This window comes from Cydia amplana, chromosome 1 (assembly GCF_948474715.1).
Source record: "Cydia amplana chromosome 1, ilCydAmpl1.1, whole genome shotgun sequence".
Taxonomy (NCBI): Eukaryota; Metazoa; Arthropoda; class Insecta; order Lepidoptera; family Tortricidae; genus Cydia; species Cydia amplana.
Window position 1 is genome coordinate 4,374,841 of NC_086069.1, and position 12,652 is coordinate 4,387,492.

General features: G+C 36.0%; 1 protein-coding gene across 2 annotated transcripts in view; it reads right to left on the reverse strand.

Moving 5' to 3' along the window:
• The window catches only part of LOC134662120 (CDC42 small effector protein homolog), a 62,408-nt gene extending 54,992 nt beyond the window's left edge, over positions 1-7,416 (reverse strand). Inside the window, exon 1 of one of the 2 annotated variants that reach the window (XM_063518394.1) lies at positions 7,168-7,416. The gene's annotated coding sequence lies outside the window, so the exon portion shown is untranslated. Of the gene's footprint in view, positions 1-7,163 lie in introns of both variants that reach the window. The other variant, XM_063518401.1, reaches the window with a different exon arrangement.
• Positions 7,417-12,652: the final 5,236 nt, after the last annotated feature.

The window sequence follows — 12,652 nt, forward strand, 5'->3', positions numbered from 1 at the left end:
CGACGAGGTGTAGACTTTAATTTATTGTCGAATAAATGATGATGATGATGAGATGGCGGGATGGACAGCTTCCTGAACAACTGGCCAGAGGAAACACCAAATCGGGAGTCGTGGAAATCAAGGGGAGAGGCCTTTGCCCAGCAGTGGGACACTCAGATAGGCTAGAAGAGAAAAAAACCGCTCGTTATGGTTCTATTCATTTCTGAGGATCTTCCACTGGAGCGACGATTACACGGTCTCTACTGATCGAGCGTACGACGTGTGCCCGTTCAAAATATTTATAACATGTTCGAGTCTCACGGGTGACACAAAACCTTAACAAATTATACACCTTCCTCTATTGATAGGTGAAAACCGGATGAAATTTCGTTCAGTAGCTTTTGAGTTTATCGCGAACATATACATACATACAAACAGACAGACGCGCCGGGGGTCCTTACCTTGTAAAACAAAGACGGTGTTAGTGATAGTAAAAATGGCTAAAATTATTTTTTCGAATAAATCGCAGCTTATCGATTCCGGATGTTTCAATTATTTCATTGATTTCCTTAATTCTTATTAACCGACGTAGTGACCTAATAATCATAATCATAATTACAAATTAAAGTGGAACAAAATATTATTTGTTTCCTTATTAAATATAACCATCACCGAAAACCGCATGAGTTCTCTACAGGCCAATACAAATTAGTGCTTAATTAAGTGCATGTGTATTTTGGTCATTTCAACACTTGTGTGGCAATTATGTTCTTCCGGTCTTTTGGAATTTCTCACCTTGGAGCGATCTCCTCTCCAAGGTCACATAAGTACCAGTGTTAAAGACTCGAGAGGCTTAAAGACTCGAGCCCTCAAGACTCGTAAGTCTTGAAGACTCGACTATATTTGAGAATTGTATTTATTTATTTTACGCGTATGGATGTAAGAAGTCGTCTTTGCCAACTTTGAGGCGTTAAGCCTCGAGAGTCTTAAGGGTTCGAGTCTTTAAGCCGCGAAATGAGCGTTATTCACAACACTAATAGGTACCCTTTCAGTTTTGTCCTCTTATTCGAAGACGAAAACTAAGTTCTTAAAAGTATACGATACTTAATACCTATCAATACAATAGTTTATAATATAATAGTTTACGAAGGCCTTGCCTGTCGCGTAGCAAGAAGTAATCTAAGTATTTTATTACTAATTATATTTGGTTATTTACGGTTAGTGTTGATTGTACTGTTGAAATTTTATTTAATACTTTTAAGGTCGGTGCTACCAAATCTTTCGATTAAAATAACTAGAAAACTTTTTAACAACCGTTAATAAGTGATTAGCATAAAGATTTCTTATTTGATTTGTACAATGATAGTGAGTAAGTTGTCCTTGTCAAAAAGGTTAGATTGATATTGCTAATTTAGATATTACTCTCGGCCTGACTCTAAAAAGTCTGAAACCTTGTCAGTTACTATTTGACACGTTTAAACAGCCAAGGTAACTTTTACGCAACGTCGGCAAAACGCTTATAATACATAGGTACTTTGTTAGGTTGCTGCCAGTGCCAGCAATAACATAACAAACCAAAATGTTGAATTAAGCTATAGCTGGTCAACCACATTTTGTCAGTAAAAAAGGCGCGAATTTGCCGCCTTTTTCTACTGTCAAGATCTGGTTGACCAAGTATATTTAAGCTTTAAGCTAGCCGCCCAGAAATCAGAACTTGCCACGACAAATGCAATTATGATTTGTCAAAATAAGGATTCAAAATAGAATGGGACGAGAGACCTTTTTATAGGTCTCTGGGCGACTAGAGGATAAATTCTGTAAATCAACTCTTTTTGTTTCTCGTTAATATAATCACGTGTTTAAAAAACGTGGTCAAATGTCAATGAATTGTAGAGCTAGTCGTCTGTTAATAAATCTGTACAAACAAAAATATTTAAGTAGGTAACTATATTAAGGAGAGGCCCGTGGCCGGTATTTCTTCGATTACACAAACTTCGAAGGATTGAAAATCGTAGCGATATTTGACATAATATATCAGCCTCGTCCAACCACGCTTACTCGTATCAAACGATCATAGGGTCTTATCTTTAAATTCGCAAAATAGGAAGCTCTAGACAAAATGCTATCTTATACAAGATGATTCTTAAGGCGTCCACCCTCGGCCCTGACAAAAGGAATCGTTTTTATAGGTATTTTGGACAAAAAATTGTTTTGGCAATTCACATTTTTTTAAATCTGATTACTACTCAGAATAAACTACGAATGAACAATGTTTTAAAAACGCCTTGCATTTATCAGCATGTCTTGTCAGCGTAATACCTAGTTTCGAAACGGACAATATCGAATATCGAGCACGCATGCGCCCGACACGAATACTGAACCAACCATTTATTAATTGACAAATAGTGGGTAATTTGGTCTTTTGTTTACGCAATGTTGAGCGTAGGAATCTGTGCAGAGCAAGGTATATATTGTTTTTAATTGGACGACCGCTTCTCCATACAAACGTACCTAACCCCGATTTTACTCTCTGGGTATTAACTTTATAGAAAATATTTTTAGTTAATTTGATGTAGGTACTAAGATATCTATAATATAAATCACAAGCGACCCGCCCCGGCTTCGCAGACACATTTTTAAACGTTCCTCAAGAATCACTTTATGGATAGGTGAAAACCGCATGAAAACCCGTTCAGTAGTTTTTGAGTTTATCGCGAACATACATCACAAACAGACAGACGCGGCGGGGGACTTTGTTTTAAGTATAAAGGTGTAGAAGTGATAGCTCGATGCACCGTTGATATTTTACTTATTATGAAAGTTTAGGAGCTACCAAAAAATTATGTCGTTCTTTCGCTCCTATCTCTTATAATAACCAAAAAAAACTAAAAATTCAAACTACATAGGTAGGATTAATATACAATAAGTTGTGTTCTGTTAAAGTATTTTTATAAAAGGTTCCAGTAAAACGTACCAACTACCTTAAATGGTGCTAGGTAAGTATATTTTCTTTTCAGCGTAGCTTGCAAGTTACTATTTTGCTTGATTTCAGTTTTCATTTAAAAATGATAACTGTAGTTAATCTTAAAGGTCACTTTTGCTGCTTATGCTTAGGTACCTTTAGGTACTGATGCTAGTTTAAAATACTAGTGATCCCGCATAACGCACAATATATTTATACAATATATTTTTGAGTAGAGTCGACGATCATGATCTAAGAAGGTACACTGTATTATTCCATTGTATTAAAACCGAAAAAAGTATAATAATATATGTTTAAGATACCTATCCATAACTATACAATGTTAGCATGACTTACTGACGTTTGGCAAAGGAAACGTACACACATTGAAAAGTGACCATGAATCACCATGCAGAGGACAATGAACTCCAGCAAAAAATGGGACCTTCTCGTGACTATGGGATCCGCAATATCGTAGCCATCTCAGACAGTCAACAACCCCGCTTGTCAAGTGGGAATACATTTGAGAATCATTTGACGTATTCAAGCTCATTCGGGTAAATTTCGACTTAGAATCACTTAGTCCACTTAGGTATTCCGTGTCGTTTAGATGCTAATTTGCGTTACAGTTAGGAGTACTGTATTGAATATATTAAATCCTTCCTAGTCAGTTTGAAATTTGGTATTTAAGTGAGTTCGACTATGATCGGACACCGGGTTAAATTATTCAAGTGGAAAGAAACAAAGCCTTTGCATTTAACATAATCATCTTCATTAAACTCATCAGCGATTTTAACGCACTAGAGGGCTATATTTTTTGTTAAATGTTGAGATTTTAAATCGTCTAAACAATATTGCTCGGTGTTCTCGTCTGTAGTTAGACAGAAGGTTAAATAAATTACGAGTACCGTAAAACGGGGTGAGTAGGTTTCGCGGGGAGAGGTGGGTTATGAATGGGGAGAGAAGGTTTGAGAGGGGGGTGAAAAGGGATTTTAAGGCTACTGCTACAAAAATAATGTATTCCAATTTAAAATGGAGCTATAGTAATACGCATAATAAAAAAAAAACGATCCAACAATCTTCCAAAATCACCTTTGTATGAAAACCCCTCTCACCCCATATACGAGGCACTACGGGGTGAGGTGGGTTTTCCTCTTTATCGTCAAAGTTATGAAATGGAACTACCCAAAATAAAATAAAAACTAAAATAAAAACGTCCGGAACACTTATTATATACACCATTCAGTTTTCATATGTAAAAATAAAATGTTATCGAGGTTTGAATTTCAGTTTTGACCCTACTCACCCCATTTTACGGTACTCTACCAGTTTTACTGGACTTTTTAAAGGAGTGTAACTTTTCTCTTTCTTATAAATACATAAGTCAAAATGACCGATTAAGACCAACGCACGTAGATTAAGACTAACTGGTCGCACGATGAATAACGCCATAACAGTTTAAAAACCATGTTGTTGTTGGACACAAACATGCCGATTATTTCTGTGATAGACATAGAAAACATGTAGATGTACCTAATGTAAATACTAGAGACTCTATGGAAAACAACATGTAGGTAATTTGCAATTCGTATGTGCGCAGAAGCCTACAATTATTAGCGATAAGATAAACATGGGTGTTGTTTTGCATTTTATCATCCGATATCGAACCTAACACCTAACCGAACTCGAACCTAAAGATTAATGATTTTTTCGGAGAATGAAGAAATCAGTTTTTTAGTTGAATACTCGTAGTTCATCTTTCAACACAAAACTGTCTACTATGTAGGTAACCTAACCTAAATCATAATGACCAAAAACAGACAGACAACAGTCGACTGCCCCTACATGCGGCATTGTTGCGACCGGCATTTTTTAAAATAATTTTTGTTGTGTTGTGCGTAGTATTTAGAATAGTGTATGTTAATGTTATTTATTTTGTTTAATGTGATTTTATTTTAATTGTATATTATTGTGATTATGAGTCCTCGTTACTCGAACTCGAAAGGTTGCCGACCGCTGATGTAGAGTGTATGTAGGTAGGTACATCAATTAGAACGTTTAGTACGTTCGTTGTCACTGCCAGTGGCCGTGATTGTACTCGTAGCTTAACAATCGAGCCACGTTTGGGACAGAGGATATCCTTATTATGTTCCTCCAATACAGATCAAATAAATCAATAATAGCAACTATTACCTTATAAAACTTCTATTACCAACTAGAAATTCTAGTTCCCTGCGTTTTTTTGAAGTGAAAACTTCTTTAGCGGCGCTGTGCACTTTTTGAGGTGGGGAAAAAATCTTAAACTCGCGACAGATCACGTGACCGTAAGACGGACACGTGACCTGATCGAACAATGTCATTGAGTTTTTCTTTATTGATTTAAATGCCATCTAGTGAGTTTCCCTCTAACTGGTATTAATATAACTCGAGTACTAACAGTGATATGCTTAGAGGCTTCAAGTAATGCGACCAAATAACGCTAGATGGCGTTAACCTCAATTATACATAGTGCTGCAGACATTTTGCAGTAATAGTAATTGAGTTTTCACTTCTGCCGGCACTCCCGGAGTGCAACCAGTTGTTTTTAGGGTTCCGTACCCAAAGGGTAAAAACGGGACCCTATTACTAAGACTCCGCTGTCCGTCCGTCCGTCCGTCCGTCTGTCACCAGGCTGTATCTCACGAACCGTGATAGCTAGACAGTTGAAATTTTCACAGATGATGTATTTCTGTTGCCGCTATAACAAAAAATACTAAAAATAGAATAAAATAAAGATTTAAGTGGGGCTCCCATATAACAAACGTGATTTTTGACCGAAGTTAAGCAACGTCGGGCGAGGTCAGTACTTGGATGGGTGACCGTTTTTTTTGCTTGTTTTTTGTTGATGGTGCGGAAACCTCCGTGCGCGAGTCCGTCTCGCACTTGGCCGGTTTTTTTTTACTTAGGATGCGGAAAGACATTACAGATTCTGTATTCAAAAAGGTTAGGTATACCTTTTGTAATGGACGGTTTTTAACATCTCGGCTGCTTCGTTAATTATATAAATTTGTCAGAGCTGTAGAAGTTACGTTTTATGTTTTTTAAGTTGACCCGTTAACTTCAATTAGCATTATATGTATACTTCTTAGAACCGGAGTAGGTATTAAATGGCGTAGTCCGGAGATGTGGTCGACAAATACAAGGCTGTGGTCAAGCAGTGTTGGTGTCCGTTTCAGGAAAACGTGTCGTTTAAATACTATTGTGGTGGGTTAAACAAACATTCTTATTAGATGACTGCAGGGCCCTAGCTCTGAAGAGTTAAGGGTAGGGGAATAGTTAAGGGTTTGTGTGTACCTACAAAAATACAAACCTACATACTCGTAGTTTTTCTCATGAGGTATAATACCGGGAAGTGATCATGTTTTGTGGTGATACAAGATTTGATTGATGTGTTATGATATGACCATCTCCAATAGGCAAGTTTTGTATCGGGTCGGGTATTGTTTAGTTACGTTTCAAAGTATTCCAATTTAAATGAATGTGTAACATATGCAATGAAAAGATCCCAACTTACATGTAGGTACTTATGCTATAGGTATCACTTGTTATAGTAGGTGGGTACCTACTTAACAACTTTCTGATAAGAATACACGGTAAGTAAGTACATACCTACAATCTAGAAAGAGTAAACAATATCACAGAATAAATAATAAGTTGAACGTCGAATGGTTAAATATATGTACTATACTTACCTACTTACTTATCTATGTACATATGTACCTAATTGAATTGTCTTTAAGATAAAGGTAACTTTATTGCCGGTCATCATCACAAAAATGTAATTAAAAATAGTCCTTATCGACTACTGATAATATTGACCTTTTGCTAAAAGTCATATTTATTGAATACTCGGAACAGACACACCGCAGACACTTATCACTATCGTGCAACTTTAAATGTTTCCTGTATGTGTTTGCGGTCAAAACCAGAACATAGCTTGCCCACAAACGACAAAGCAGAACGACTATTTATACATATTCATGGAAGAGAAATTAATATGCTCTCACCGGCTTGCCCGCGTACGAGGCAGTCAGACGAGTTGAAAAAACTATCGCACAACTTAACGGAATCGCGACACAAGCATTCCCATAGCCCCAATCAGAGAAACAACCAAACTAATATACATACCCCTACGTTGCCTTAACTCCAAGAAATAAACAGCAAAGAAAATCGATATACATACTTACATATAGGAACGCAAATCCACGCTTTAAATTCGTATTAATCCAATATTTTATTACACAATTTCAGCACTATTGTTTTGTTTGTCACAGGAACTTATTCAGTAAATTGTTATACAGTTAAAAAGTTTGTAAAGTTAACTGGCGAGTTGTGAGCGCGTGCTTTCTACGCGCGGTTCCCCCAGTGACTGACTTAACTGCGTGAAGTTTGCACCGGTCGCCTTAACCGGGAGTTTGTTGTTATCGCCTACCGACCACAAACAAGCATTCTTGTTAGTAAAACCAGTACTAAGCAAGGTCTCCGACTACGCGTAGTTGCTAGAGATCTTAAGGTCAGGGTTTATACTGGTTTTGTTGAGGTAAAAGCTCGCTCGCGTTTGGGAAGCAGTTATAACAGAAGCCCAGCTGCCATCGAAGATATAAAGGTCTTATTGTACACGATGTTTACCCCAATCTAGCTCTTCAGTTATTTCTAATACGGGTGATATTAAAGTGTGGTTTTGCAGACATGTTTAGTTTCGCTCCACATGCGGCATTGTGCATGTGCATCGGTTCCTTGGAGAAAACGCTAAAGGAGACGAGACACGTTGTCCGTTGCGGTTGAACGGCAAGCCGGAGAGTGCTTGAGATTTGCGATGACATCAGTTATCACACATTCTCAAGTCCTTTTTGTAACAACGTTTCATGGTTGTCCAAATATTTAGAGGGCCAATGTTTCTTAGTATGTTTCTCTAACCGGTTAAACGACGTTCTAACTTTAGTGGTTAAGTGCTTAACTTTCAGTTTCGAGTATTCGTAAATTTAGGTACCTACGTCCTATAGGTTTGAAAAACTGCTATGAAATAGTAAGTGTCCACGATAAGTAAGGTTGGTTAATTAAAATGTTAAAATATTAATCTTAAAAGAATTAAATATTAGATAAAGTCTGTGCGGAAAGAGAAGAGTCGTGGATTGTATTGGGCCCCATAACATCCCACGACTCTTCTCTTTCCGCACAGACTATATAAAATAATTAATGGTGACATTGATAATTATATGTACTTAACATATTTTAAGGCGCATCATTTATAAAGTAAACTGGTACTAAATCTTAATCCAAGGTCTCATTTTTGATAGTCTTCATCTAATCTCAATCTCATTTCTATTCATTCACTTAACTAGAGATCCCTCATAGGCATAATATCGCCTTTCTACACATTACATTGTATAATTATATTATGTTCTATCTGCTGTAAAATATTTCGAATGTTCGTACAATAAAGTTTTTACTTACATAAATTGCGGCAACTAAAAACCACACCAACCACACATTGATATCTCGGGGCCTATTTCAATTAATCACTAGGTATGACCAATAACGTGACTGACAGAATAAAGAGTGAGTGATAGACTTCTTGGTCATAATTTAAAATTGTTATTTATGTCCCAACTACCGAAGCAGCTGCTTTCACATGACTGTATCATATAGAAAAATACGAAAGTACCTAATTAAAGCGTAAATATTCTCATGCAGCTGCTTTCACATGACTGTATCATATAGAAAAATACGAAAGTACCTAATTAAAGCGTAAATATTCTCATGATATTTAATGTGATAAATAATTCAATTCAAAATCAAACATGCTGTGATACGAACAATAATGGTTTACTAACATGACACATATTATTGTAAATAATTAATGCTGACATTTCACGATTTAAAAATCACCATTTATTTTTGTGATATATGTAGGTATATCTTACTGATTCAGCTATTTGTACACATCACGAAAACAGTCATCTGTAGAATGATTTCTGAATTGATGACTGAATTAATTTCGCAATATAGTCTATTTTATGTAATTTGTGTAATTTAAAGTAGGTAAACGAGGAAGTGCATATCTTAGTCGGAAAGTCGTGTAGGTATTTTGTGTCTTATATTGTTAGTTACCCAGTTTAAAAAAATTGATGGAACATATAAGATTAAATTTGGTTTCGTACCTACTGAATTAGGCGTGGGAAACAGAGTTCTTAACTGTCGCTAGGGCTTGCAATTCGAATATTCGAATATTCGAATTTTGTCGAATATTCGACCTGTTTTGATATTCGAATATTCGGCCGCTCAGGTTTCGAATATTCGAATATTTTTTATTACTATAAAAAAATCGATGTCATCCGCTGTAGTTACAGTTTCTGTGTGTTTTACGGGTATTTACAGTGAATGAGGAACGGTAGGTACCCAAATATGAAGGAAATAATATTTTTACTGTATTCCTCTCGATAGACTTCGTGAATACACTCCTCACTCAACTAACCTAACTCAATTTAAAAGAAAACGAAATCAAAAAGTATGTTATTTTTACGGTGCGTAAGTTTTAAGTTAAAGGGTTATTCTGTTTATTCAGTACAAGCGTACGTTAAGCGAATTTTTGAAGTCTAAACCTTGCCACTTATCGCAATTCTCAAATTTAATCATACCAAACCTGCCCAACTTGGTAATTTTTACCATGCACCTTTAGCTGACGAATAATCCACCCAGCTCAACTAACTTTTTCCCTTAAATATTCCAATATTATATAATTAGGCGACCATTAGGAATAATAACTTGCCAAAACAAATGACTTTATTTGTTTTGGCAATAAAGATTCAAAATACAATGAAATTAAATTTACAGGCCTCTGAGTGATTACAAGTTAATTTAAGTCGGAAAATAATTACCTACTAAAAAATATATCTTACATGCCTAGGTATTTGGATGGTTAAAGTTATATTGTTTCACGCAACGACGCATTTATAATGAGTTTTATCTAGAAATATTAAATACGTCTAATTTTGGCGTTTTACTTGTTTTTATAAATGTGGGCATCTTATAAATAATAGGATGATAAAATCTAGTCAATTAAGTGGATTTCTGCCAAATATCCTTAGTTTTAGCAATATGTGAAAAAAGCTTTTGAATAAAACGATAATAAACCGATTTCTCGTTCCTTTTCTTATTTTTTATAATATTCGAATAATTATTCGAATATTCGAATACGTCGTCAGAAAAAGTCGAATATTCGAATATCTGAAAGTTTCGAATATTTGCAAGCCCTAACTGTCGCATAGCTCAATTTATTGAAACTTAAAACCAATGACCAAATAAATTATTGTGCTATAATTTTACACAAATCGGTCGATTTGACAGACTAGTACGGATATGATGGTCGTTCTTGTCTACGTGACAGCGTGATAAAACGGTGTCCGTCACTTTCTTTCCCACGGTGTTAAACAGTGACAGTTATTTTATCACGTGGATAAAGATGGATAAAGCTATTCATAATAGGCTGGTAGGTCTAGTCTTGACAGGAAACTTAATAGGGCTTGGCTTGTGTTGCATTAATAACAAGTGGAACCATAAAATGCGCAGCTTTTCCGCTACATACCGGGAAACCCACGTCAGCTACTACGTAGCGCTACGACCGTAGCTGAGCGGTATATGTTGTTAAAACCTACAAGACTGGTTCAAGCGTGCTGAGCCCATAATCTATTCATGGATTTTTAAAAGTAAACTATTGAGCTATAATATACTAGTTATTAGTACAGTACGCATACAAAAGACGCAGCCACCCTCAAGAGATTGACAAAGACCAGAGAGCTGAATGCCATGCTGACCGCCGACGCCCGTTAGACTGGGCATGGCACCAGAAGAAGAAGAAGTACATATAACTAAATTACCACGGGAACATATGTTATGGCTTATTATGGGTGCGGGTAATCTCATATTGAATAGTTCTTGTTTTTAAAGCACCTTATTAGTAGCAATCTTAAATTGCATGACCCACCCAAGCTGATCTAAGCTCTAAATTGGTCACAAATGAGCGGTTTCACAAGGCTTTCTTTAATAACTGTTCAGCTTTTAATGCTTTTTATTCTCAGCGGCTAAGTATTAAAAATATATCTATCACTAAGCTCGATTGTAAACGTTTTATCAAGATTGATGATAACTTAATCCAAGCCCAGAAGGAGTAATCCGTGTCCATAGTACTTAAAGGTTAAAGGTATTGTCACTATTGTCACGTTAATGCATTCAATCTCCAGCGCAGCTAAGTGGCGTCGGTGCCTGCGCGTGCGCCTGCAGTGGCAGACCCCCCGACCTGCACATGTGACTATAAGTAATATATAGAACATCTACAGGGTGGCCAACTTAGAGGTATACAACTTTTTTTTGCCGCCATTTTATTTTGGCGGTAAATATGACAGTTATTGCATGAAAATTTGTTTGTGTAGATACGGCAAATTTATTATGGAGCGTTTTACGACGGAACAACGTGTTTTAATCATTAAAAACAATAGAAACATTAAAAATAACGTTTCCCGGTCGATTAATTTCGAGAAACGGTGACATTGACTGGCCCCCAAGATCGCCTGATTTAACAGCTCCTGACTTTTTTCTGTGGGGCTATCTAAAGGGACGTGTCTATGCTAATAGGCCAACGAACCTTCAGCAATTAAAACAAAATATTCGAAACACTGTCGCTGAGATAACGCCAGAAATGTGTGAAAAAGTGATGAAAAGGGTTCGCATCTGCCATGCTGCTAGAGGTGGACATTTGTCTGACATTATTTTCCATGTGTAATTGCTGACCCTACATGGGTTTAAAGATTTTTATTACTCATAAAGAACAAAAGTTCACTTACAATGAGCTTAAACTATAAAGAATTTCATGCATGGTTTACAATTACAGACATCTAGATATCGATGATAATAATTAATATACATTATCACTGATATATTTTTTCAGCTTGGTTTTAAACATTTTTAATGATTTACAATCTTTCACTTCACTGGGTAAGTTATTGTACATCTGTGCTCCCTCGTACATGACGTTCCTTTTGCCGTATCCTGTTCTGTGCTTAAAAAGTTTGATCTTGTCTGTATTTCTCAAGCAATGTCTAAAATTTCGTTTTTTTAATGTAATGTTTGTATGTATTTTATTCGCAATGATTTTTTTAATTAAGATACAAGTAGTATAAGTGTATAGTTGTTTTATATTGAACAGTTTGGTTTTTTTGTAAAGTGTTTTGGTATTCATAAGGTAGTTATACTTGAATAAGGATTTTATTAATTTATTTTGCGACCTTTGTAAACTTATTAAGTTGGTTTTGGCAGCACAACCCCATACTTCGACTAGATATTCTAAATTACATTTTACTAAAGAGTTGTAAACAGTCATCCGTACTTTATGAGGGACACATCCAGCAATTTTACGAAGTGCACCAGTTAAGGCGGTTAATTTAGATCTTACGTGTTCAATGTGCCACTTCCAGTTTAATTTATCATCTAGGTGGAGGCCAAGGTATTTCTCTTCATGGGAACGGTGAATTATTTCGGTATTGATGGTTAAAAGCGGAAGCTGGGGGATTGTTTTATTTTTCGCGGCAAATATCATATAGGAAGTTTTCTTAATGTTAATAGTTAATTGATTGTGTTGACACCAAGTATGAAATTTGTCCAAGTCGAGTTGAGCGT